Source organism: Chenopodium quinoa, unplaced genomic scaffold (assembly GCF_001683475.1).
Source record: "Chenopodium quinoa cultivar QQ74 unplaced genomic scaffold, ASM168347v1, whole genome shotgun sequence".
NCBI classification, from domain to species: Eukaryota; Viridiplantae; Streptophyta; class Magnoliopsida; order Caryophyllales; family Amaranthaceae; genus Chenopodium; species Chenopodium quinoa.
The window spans coordinates 824768-835494 of record NW_018745030.1 but is presented as its reverse complement, the minus strand read 5'-3'; the positions used below and the strand labels follow the sequence as shown (position 1 = coordinate 835494).

The 10727-nt window shown below is 35.9% G+C and overlaps 1 long non-coding RNA gene across 2 annotated transcripts; it reads right to left on the bottom strand.

Annotated features, from left to right (window-relative positions):
- Window positions 1-2671: 2671 nt before the first annotated feature.
- Window positions 2672-3695, bottom strand: LOC110709125. 2 transcript variants are annotated; one of them, XR_002508852.1, is made up of 2 exons: window positions 3153-3695; window positions 2672-2914 (listed from the first exon to the last, which is right to left on the bottom strand). It is a non-coding gene; the product is annotated as an uncharacterized LOC110709125 (long non-coding RNA). The 2 variants fall into 2 exon arrangements; XR_002508853.1 differs by having other exon boundaries at window positions 2672-2911; window positions 3153-3692.
- Window positions 3696-10727: the final 7032 nt, after the last annotated feature.

The following is a 10727-nucleotide window of genomic DNA, read 5'->3' as shown; positions in this document are numbered from 1 at the left end:
TCCATTTCTTTATGCGCGGAGTTTTAGGAAAAATTGAAGAAGATAATAAAATATGGAGGTAGTGGGTTTGGTGGAAGAATAAAAAATTGTAAAAAACCAAAAGTAGTGAAGATAATTGAAGGAAGAGAATATGGAATTAATATTGTTGGGTCCACTTGGTGAGAGAAAATAATTAAATATTGTAAAAGTTTTCCAATTAAGGAAATGGAGCAAGTATTTAAAAATGACCGGAAAAGGAAAGTGGAGCAAGTATTTAAAAACCGAGGGAGTATACATAATATGCCACCAGATTAACAAATTTCGTCAATATGGCAGATTAACTTGTATTTGCCGAAAAACAAGTGATAATAGTAGGAAGACCAAGGGAATGGACTTAAATCGTGGCGTAAATGCAACTTATCACCATTCCTCCCCCCGGGAAAATGATCCTATTATTATTTTATTGGAAATATTTTTTAAAATAATCCAAACTTTAAGTCATCCGATTTATACAATTTTATATTTGAGTTATTTTTAAATAATCCGAATTTTAAGGGCATCTTTTTGTTGAAGCAACTTAGTCACCAACATGTTTAAAAAGTTAATTGGACAAATGTCAACAACAAATTGGGTAAAAAAAAAAAAATCTTAAACGTAAACTCTTCCCTTTATTCTCTTCCTTATAGCCATCACTGGCTAACTACAAACACTCCCTCTAGCCACCCCAATCCTCGCAACCACCACCAAAACCCTTACCCCCCTCATATATCACCGAAAACACACCCCTCTTCCCCCCCTCATAAACACCATCAAAACCCTCTCCTCTCTCCGCACAAACACCCTACAATCACTCCCTTCCCTTCTCCCCCACTTAAACCGATTCCATTGCTTCCCCCACCATTGAAACACCTCTCCCTTTGCCCACCGCTTAAACCCTTACCCCTTGCCCCCCTCACTATCGAAACTTGCCCAAGAATCTCCCTTACCTCACTATTGAAACCCTCCCTCCTTGCTCCCTTACTACCAAAACTAACCCTACCTTTCCCAACCAACGTAAAACTCCCTTCTATCACTTATACAACCGACAACCACTCCCCTAACTTCCTCCTCCAATGTAACACCCGGGATTAATATTAGATATTATATATCTTTTCTAGATTCTAGCATGTAAGGATTTGCTTTGGTGCATGACATAATTCTTAATATAGGTTAAGGCATTAATCCTCATATAAGAAAAGTTTCATTCTCCTCAACTTCTAATGTGGCAACGCCATGATGCCTGCTTCCCTCCTTCAAGGAGCATGTGTCTTGAAGGCACAACAAGAAACCAAAACGATCCCTGACTTTGATACCTCGTGTGGGCGCGAAAGAGAGAGGGAGAGAGAGAGAAGCTAGTGGACGAGAGAAGAGATAGTTAGGGTTAATGGGGAAGGTCTGGGAAGGGATGGGTCGGGGCTACGGAAAAGATATGTTTGGGTGCAGGGAAGAGATAATGGGAATGTGAAGGGCTTGCTTGAAAAGAGAAGGGAAGGGAGGGGCTACCAAAAAAGGGAAGATAAGGTAATTGATGTCGGAAAGGTAAAGGGGTTACGTGAAAGTTAGGGCGATCAAAGGGGGTTGAAATTGAAAAAAATTACCCATTTAAGTCCAATAAAAGAAAATAGCTCCCATTGTTCGTATTGTTAAAAAATAACTTAAACTTTAGATTATTAAAAGTAAATTTTCTAAAGCTGTCTTACTAATTGTTAGAGATATGATAGCATCAATATCAGATAATATGTGTGATATATTTTTCGTATAGATATTATTACAAGAATATATATTTAGGTTTATTTAAACCTAAATATATTATTCTTCTAATAAGATCAATACACATATTTTCTAATATTGATGATATCATATATATATATAACATTATGATGGGTGTCATAAATGGCACTCATTTTATGAGAATTTAGGTTGTTTTTACCTTCTTTTCATAGCTTTCTTTCTTAATAAATGTATAGTTTTATGCTTTTGCTCTTTATTTTACCTTTGCTCTCATATATTTGTGGTTTTGTGCATTCTGATGGTTTTTTCTAGTTTTTTTCTCCTTTATTTGTTCTCTTTTCTTGGTTGTAGGTATTGTACGAGGTTCAGGTATTGATATGGATGGATTACTAAGGTGGAAGATTCTTTTGGAGCAAGCTCAAGGCAATATGAAAGCTCAAGATGCAAGGAAGTGGGTTCTCCAAGTTCTAGCTCTTGCACTCTCAAGCCGTGCTCTCATGATGATTGGGTGTTGAACCCACCGTCAAGTGCTTTTTGGGACTGCCACTCTTGGTGTCCATCATCATCATTCGGTGCGCTCATTCATAGACCTTAGCGAACGCACGAAGCCGTGAGAAGAGTCGAAGAAACCCAAAGAAGCGCGGGCGCGCAGCTAGGGCTGGTAAACGGACCAGGTCGGGTCGGGTTCATGTTCGGGTCAGCTGATTTCAGGTTAGCCACCCCCCAACCTGAACCTGATCCATTTAACTTTTTGGATTGAAACTCCAACCCGAACTTCATATTTTCAGGTTTGGGTCAACTCGAAATTGACCTTATTTGACTTGATTTTTTATTTGGGTTTTGAATGAGGTTGCTATATTCGGGTTGACCCGACCTAAGCAACCTGATTTGTTTAAACAGTCTGATTTATTTTAAACCAAAATTAAATCCAAACCAAAAGCTGATAAACATTATTTAACTCTTAATAAATTACAAACCCAAGTTTATTTAATGTCTGATGTACTTAGCAAATTACAAAAAGTTCAAATGATACAAATGTTTTTACAGGTTTTTAAACAAAAACTTTGATTTCATTGACGGGTTCAATTTTGGGCAAGCGATGCAAGTGGTGGCGTACCATCCTGTTCATAATAATAACAAGCTTTGCAATTGAGGATCTTGGCTGCTAAAAAAATAAAAAAAAATAAAAATAAAGATCAAGCTAATATCCTAAAGGCCCGATTCAACCATACAACCATTAAAAGAATAACTGAAGTAATAATTTATAAACACAATCATATTTAAATCAAGTAGGAAATACTAAATAAACATGCAAAAGAAACGATAATACGAATTAATAGGGTAACAAAATATAAATCTAATACATAGTAGCGTCACACATAGATTATTGTAGTTGAAATTACCAGATAGATGATTGAAGCCCTTAAAGAAGTGTTGAGAGCTTGAGATTTTAGAGGGAGAAAATCATAAAATTAAGAGAGAGAGAGGAGGGGTGTTGAGCGGCTACAACTGATAAAAGAAGCCCTAGGGTTTTACATTTATATGGGCATGAATTTGGGCTGGTTACTGTAAGGGTTCTATAAAGTTTTTTTTTCCTGATTTTTTTTTTAGGTTATTCAGGTCGGGTTCGGGTTAACCCGACCTGATTTCGACGCAATTATGTTTTTGGGTTAAGTGGTTCGTTTTTGGGTTGAGATTTTCAACCTTAACCTAACCCATTTAATTTCGCGTTCGTGTCGACCCATTTAAGTTTTCGAGTCGAAAAACTCAACCTTAACTCGCTTTTTTCGAGTCGGGTTCGGGTTGGGTCATTTTTTTCCAGCTCTACGCGTAGCCCAGCTGCGCGAGCGTGCCTCCTAGCCCGCGCAGGCACGCCTCCCTGGGTACTTGCTTTAATCGGTTTTTGTTTTGCGACTCCTATATATACCTATTGGAACCCCGATTTTGTAAGGAGATTGAGATTGAATTTAGATTATAATTTTATCTTAGTTGAGAGCTTCTCTATCTAGTTTTAGGGTTATTTTAGGAGTTGATTTTAGAGAGAGAAAATGAGGAATTTCAATTGTGATTGAGAGATTGAAGATTCAATGGTGACAATTGTGTTGAAGATCTTCTCTATTATCAATGAGCATTTTTCCTCTTTATTTCTTTGTTTGATTTCATATTTGTTTGGTTTGATTTTGATGTTCGACTGTTGATTAGTGTAATTGTTCTCCATATTTTGTTGATTCTTGATTTCCTTAGTTGTTAATTGATTAGATGATGATGTTAGAGTAGTTATTTGTCTAGGGATTGGGTAAAACTTGTATGATTGATTGATTGTGCTTAATTTGGGGATTGTGTTGATTGATTGTTGAGATTAAAGTGATTAATGGAAATTGTGCATGTGTGTAATTCGATTAGGCCTTGAGAATTATGCTAGATTGCATTGTGAGTCAACATTGATACGGACCATTGATTTGTGGCTTACAATTATCGATTGAGTTTGATTAGTGATGTTCCTAGTTAGTGTCTCTCGTAGTTGGCGCTAGTTAGACCTTTAGGAGATAGCTTGTCAAGCTTTTTTGATTGCTCTTACCATTAGTCTTCGCAACCATTGATTTGCCTGTTGTTCTCGAATTGCTACAATTGTGATGATTGCTTGTTGATCCTCATTCCCTAGTGCTTTATTTGTTTAGTTTCTTTGTTTCTTAATTATTAGTGTTCTCTCTTAATCTTTGTCTTCGACCTAGATTTGGCACATAATTGAGAGCGCTTGAACATTACCGTTCCTTTGGGTTTGCCCTTGACTTGCCTCTATAATTGTATTTATGTTGGTTAAGTGTTTATAAATTTAGTTTGATCGAGGGATGATTAGTTTCAACGACCTAGTTCCACCCCTCGTCAAAATGGTGCCGTTGCCGGGGAACGGTGTCTATGTTTGAGTGTTTTTGATTGCTTGAGTCTAGGTCTTTGTATATACCTTTCTTTTATTTTATTCTTGTTTGTTTTGTAAAAAAAAAATGGTATGTCTATCATTTTTTCAATATGACAATGAGCTTTTTTGTGAATATTTCAATAGACTTGAGGAGTTTTTGGAATATAATTATTGTAATCTTTGGGAGGCTTATGAGATTTGTTAGTTTGGTTCGAATGAGCATACTAGAGGCATAATTGAAAGCATGTTTAATGGTGAATTTAGAGCATTGTCAATTGATGATGCTTGGGATTTTTATGTTTGGTTTGCTAGAGATGTTTATAATAGGGGTAATCATGATACTAATATTGATGTTCAATGTCTTGATTTTTCTAATTTTAGAATGATTTCCCATGATTTGTTACATGATCCCTTAAATGAACATAAAACACATGCTTTCAATTTTATTTCCCCTTTTGTTCATGATAACGAGGTGCATGCTCAAGTTGATGCTCATTGTGTGTTTCAATTTTCTTCATTATTTGCCATGTCTTCTTGTGATGTAGTTCATTCCCTTAATGATGAATCTCATATGCTTTATTATGCCCCCACTTCCCAAAGTGATGTATATGCTCATGATCTTAATGTTGATTCTTCCGATCTTGGTTGTACTTATTATTCTCTTGTTAAGCCTCAACCTTCTTCGCCTTTTGAATATCTTATTGATACTTTTGAAAATAAAATTAGGCATATTGAGCTTAGTACTGAGCTTGGGCCTATTAAGGAGTCGATTCTTAATTATATGAGAAGTCAATTAGAGATAATGAAAGAATGAGGAGCGCATTGAGGAGGAAAAGAGGAGAAAAGATGAGTTAGAAAGCCAATTGTCATCCTTGATGCTTGTATATGAAAAATCCTTAGCCAATGTGTGTGTTGAGGATGATGAAGATGATTTTGAGCAACCAAGAGAGGGTGAGGATCCCTTTGGTGAGCATTTTAGTAATGGTGAAGGAGTTGAAAACCAAGAGAGTGTTGAAATTGATTATCCTAACCCTCCTTCCCATCTTGATGAGTCTCAAGTGTATGTTTGTGACCCTTCAATATATGAGTATATAGACTCTTTTGAGAAAATGTCCCATTTGTTTTTTGAGAGTCATATGAGGACTTATAGATTTTTGGATGATTTCATCGAGAACGCTTGTTGGGACTTAGATGAGTTTGAGATGAATCTACCTCCATTCATGCACGGTTTTGAGGCCTTGGGTTTTGAGATAGTTGAAGGAAAGGTTGTTTATTGTGGTGGAAAGGAGCTTGAGGATGATCCCCTTGGAGTTTTTGAGCTTGAGGGAGGTATAGATTGTGAGAGTTCTCCATTTGAGGACTCTATGATTGATTTTCATGCTCTCACTGGCGATGCGAGACCTTGTGTTGAGGGAGTAGCTACCCCTTTTCCCATTTCTCATACCCTTTTTTCTCAAAGGTTTAACCATATCCCTTTTAGCCCTATTTTTCTTCCTTTCTATCTCAAAGATCCTATTGGAGAGCCCTTTTCTATGGAAGATTTTCATGTCCCTCATTTCATCATTGTTGAGGAAGAGAGGAAATATGTCAACCAAAAATTTAGTGAGGAGGAATTGCCTTTTTCTTTCCATTCTTCTTTTTCCCCTTGTACTTCTTATTTTCTTGAATTTTCTTTTGATCCCTCTTCTTCTTTCTTTTGGCATCTTTCTTCTCATTTGCGTGCAATGATCTTGTTGCACGTTCTATTTTTGTTATGTGCCTACTTGTTATCTTATAAAATGTGTAATAGTGCATTTGACAAGCTCTTGCATTCGTTGCAATACTATTTTCTAGAGCGGTCAAGCTTGGACCTTAAGAAAGCCTTTTCTTGGGAAGTAAACCGTGGTTTATTGCTTTCATTTTCTTTCTTTTTTAGAATAGATTTTCTCTCATGGAAATGTTTGTGTTCCTTTTACTAGGTACATGAATTAATATACTTTGGTGCATTGCTTTGGATCAAGAATTGAGGAAGTAAACCCCATAATTGGTAGCATATGGATAACAAGAATCAATTCTAGATGAACTTGGCTTTGAAAGGTTAAATGGGGTCATTTGCGGGTATTTACACCCACCTAAAATCCGGTAATATCTCTTCTTGATCTTTCTCTAATTGTTGATGCCTTGTTAGACATGTGGTGGTATTGTTGGATTAATCTCTTTGTTTTCCCTTCCCATAGATATTTGATTTATGTTTTAGCATGTTGTCTTATTCAAGCTTGGGGGAAGGTTTTCTATCATGTTAGATGGGATTTTGATTCATGTATGCTATGCACATTTGTATATGCTTTTCCATGTTCTTTATTTTGAAAAACTCCAAAAAGATTTTTATTTCTATCAAGGCAAATTTGCAATATGTTTTGTTTTGTTATTACTTTTGACGTAATACTTTTAGACTTGTATAGTTGAATGCTTTTCTTCTTAAATGGTAATTGTAGACACCCATTTGTTTCTCTCCAAAACCAAACCCAGTGATGAGTACCTTTCACGTCGAATCATAATCGAATGAAGCGAAAGTGTGGAAAGTCTAGTGTTGCGGATAGTTTTAATTTCTTTTCTCTTCTCTCTGTTTTTGAAAACTTATTTTAATAAAACAGCCAATCCAATTTGGTTGGTCCATTATATGGGTCCAATAGTAGTGTAGTTGGATGGGGCTTGCAAAGACCTTTCCAATGATATATTATAAGCCCAATTCCGATGAATATTGAGGAAGTTATGACCAATTTACTAAACTGGCCGGTTTGAGCTTTATATACGGCCCAATGATCTTGGGGAGGGCCTAATATGATTTATCATTCCTAATGCAATTAGGAATGGTTTTAGTCTTCTAGAATCTTCTAGAAGGTCGTTTTCATTCCTAATTCAATTAGCATTGATAAATTGACTTTTGACTTTTCAGAGTTTTAATCAAAATCAAATAGCATTTTCGAGGAAATTATATGATTTTATCCTCCAGTACGGAAAACTTATCTGATTTTTGAAAACGCGTTGAAAATAGGCTTGGCGCCTGGAACCAGGCCTGGCGCCTGGAACCAGGCCTGGCGCCTGGCGGTAGCCATTAACGCCTGGCGCTAGTGTTGGTGCCGGGCGCCAACTAGCCAGGGTTGGCGCCAGCTCTGTTTTTTATGCGTCAGACTCTGTTTTGTTTAATTTATCTTTTTGGCTGATTTTCTTTATAAATATCTTATTAAAAACTCTGTTTTCAATAATCTACATTCATCAACAATCAATTTTCATTCGCAATCATTAATTCTCTAATTCTCTCTTAATCATTCACCAATTCTCATGATCTACAATCAGTTTTAATTAGCATTCATTCATCGTTTTTCTTTAAACTTTGTTTTCATATACAAAATTCCGCATTCACAAGATCTAGAAACACCTAGCCTTATTCGAAGTTGTCTTCTCCCTAGACGTGAAAGGTTTAATTACTGAGGGTTTGGTCCCAAATCTTTATTTCAATTATTTGATTTAATTGTTTTGATTATTATTTTCCTTGAAGTCACTAAAGTGTGTATTTTGTTATTAGAAAGAGGTACGAGGCATCAAAGTAAGTACTTTAATGGTTTTAATTGATATTATGATGTAGACATCATGTTTATATTGTTATTATGATATTCCTAGTATCATGTCTAGGCTAATTTTAATATTAAATATGCTTATTATGATTCTTGTGATGTTTCCTACTCTCTTCCTAATATTTATTCATGTTAGTATCATGTTAGGGTTAAAGATTTGATTTTTTTTGCTTAGTGACATGATAGGGTTTGTTATTAATCTTATTAGCATCATGCCTAGGATCTTGATGTGTTTATTATGCTTTAACATGATTTTTGATTATGATTTCATGATTATAATTGTTATGATTTATGATGATATTATTATTATTATTATGATTAATATTATTGTTATTATGATGATTATTATTATTCATGATATTGATTATTATTATGTTGCTTGATTATTTGTTTATTGCTTGATCACCTTTATTGCTTGTTTAAAGGGAATTGGTACTTGTAATCATGCTTAATAAGATAATTAATAATCTTATTTAGGGTTAATGTGACTATAATTCAAGTGATCGCCAATAATAATTTATTTGTGCATTAATATTCTACCAACATAGATAAACAGGTTTAGGGTTAATCCTATTGATTGCATGTTAGTCAGAAAGCGCACATGAATACGATCAGAATAAAGTAGAGGCCTATTATTAGGGCAGGTTCAATCTCTTTTAGGCGACTCCACTGGGGAGGATTGCTATTTTAATTCCTGAATTTGTTTCGGCAATTATTTAGAATGAGTGGATGAGACTCGAAAAGTTCTAAGTATTTCATGTGCGTAATTTTGATTAACATTATTGTCATATGCATAAAAAAAGATCTCATTGGATAGACCATCCGTAATGAGTTAAAAACATAGGATTTTACACGTAGGAAATTTGAGAAACGTCTTTCACAACTAGGACTGAAATAACTCCGCGCGAAACTGAAAAATTTTATCGAGCACAGAAAGCTGCTGAGGAATGTGGGAAGTAGCGTCAGGGGCCAGAGCTTGCCGCCAGTATTTTAATTGTAGTGCTAGACGCCAGTATTGGTGCCAAGAGCTACAGTTAAAAGCTGGCGCCAGTCTCTGATTGCTGGCTCCAACCTCCCCCAATACCGAGCTAGAAATATGTGTTCTAATTTCGACCGGTTTTTTGTATGTTTGCTTGATCCTACTTCCTGATTGAATTTTTTCTCACTTTTTTGAAACCCATATGTGTTCTACATATGGACATAACCCTCTGGGAATTCATGCTCTATCTACCCGATTGAACGCTCCGTGTAACAAAGGGTACATCCGAGATGTTGAATTTACCAAACCATGGAAGCGAGTTTTTTTCTAAATCTCGCGGTGTCCCATCCACTCGCGCCAACCCTTCACGGTTAGGCTTCCGCGCGGTGCATCCGGACAATTAACCATGGACCCTCTATTGACTAAACCATATCCCGAACTTTAGAGAACTAGAGCCATGGTTAGGTTGCAAACTCATTGCATCATATTGTGCCTACTTGAGTAATTGTGCATTATTTGTTGAGCAAACTCTATGTGATTTTTCCTAACCGTTTGTTTGACTTGTTTTAAGACTAAATAAACTGTTTAATAAGTAAAGGACTTTGTTTAATTAATTAATTAATTAATTAATTTGAGCAAATAAATAAATATAAAATCGAGTCATAGTTCCTTTAAGTCAAACCATATTTTTATTCCCGTATACTGCACAAGCATCAATTTGTTTTGGTCATAGCTGGAGTTCTAGAAATAACTACGAGTCGTAAAACCTATTGATCTATAGCCCCGAGGTTTTTCTTTAATTTGGCGTTGATTTCATCCAAATCAGAGTCACAGATAAAAAGTTATGACTAAAATACCACAGTCTATCCAGTTTAATGCATATACGTGAAGTCTTAACTTAGTCTTTGCTTGAGTCTAGTCACATAGTCTAGCCACATGGTCATGAAACGAGTTTTAACGTACCATCTACACTCACTAGTCTTAGCACACACTTTGAGCACATGTCACCATGACCATATCTTAGGTTCATGCATGAGTCGGTCTTTTCCGTCATTTGAGTTGGGGGGTACATTCTATTCCTAATTCTTCATATCCCTCCATCATTCTTCTTCACATTCTATTCCATCTTTCTTCACTTCCTCCTTCCATTTCATGTCGAATAGAGTTTGAGTTAAATAATTAATAATGAATATCCCCAAATTCCTTTTCCACAGTACTTGGTCGAGGAGAGAAGGGCGATTAATCAAGGACAACACCTTTGTTCAAGTCTTACTTTTTGATAAACCGATTCGTCAAAAGAGGAAGGCTAAAAAGATAATGGCAACTCAAGAGGAGGTTAATTAACTTAGGAGTCAATTGACTAACGTGACTGAGACACTGAAGCTCCTCACCCTCAAGGTTGATGATCCCGTGAAGCAACAACAAATGAACCTCATGCAAGAGAGTCTAATTAAGCTATCTAGTGACT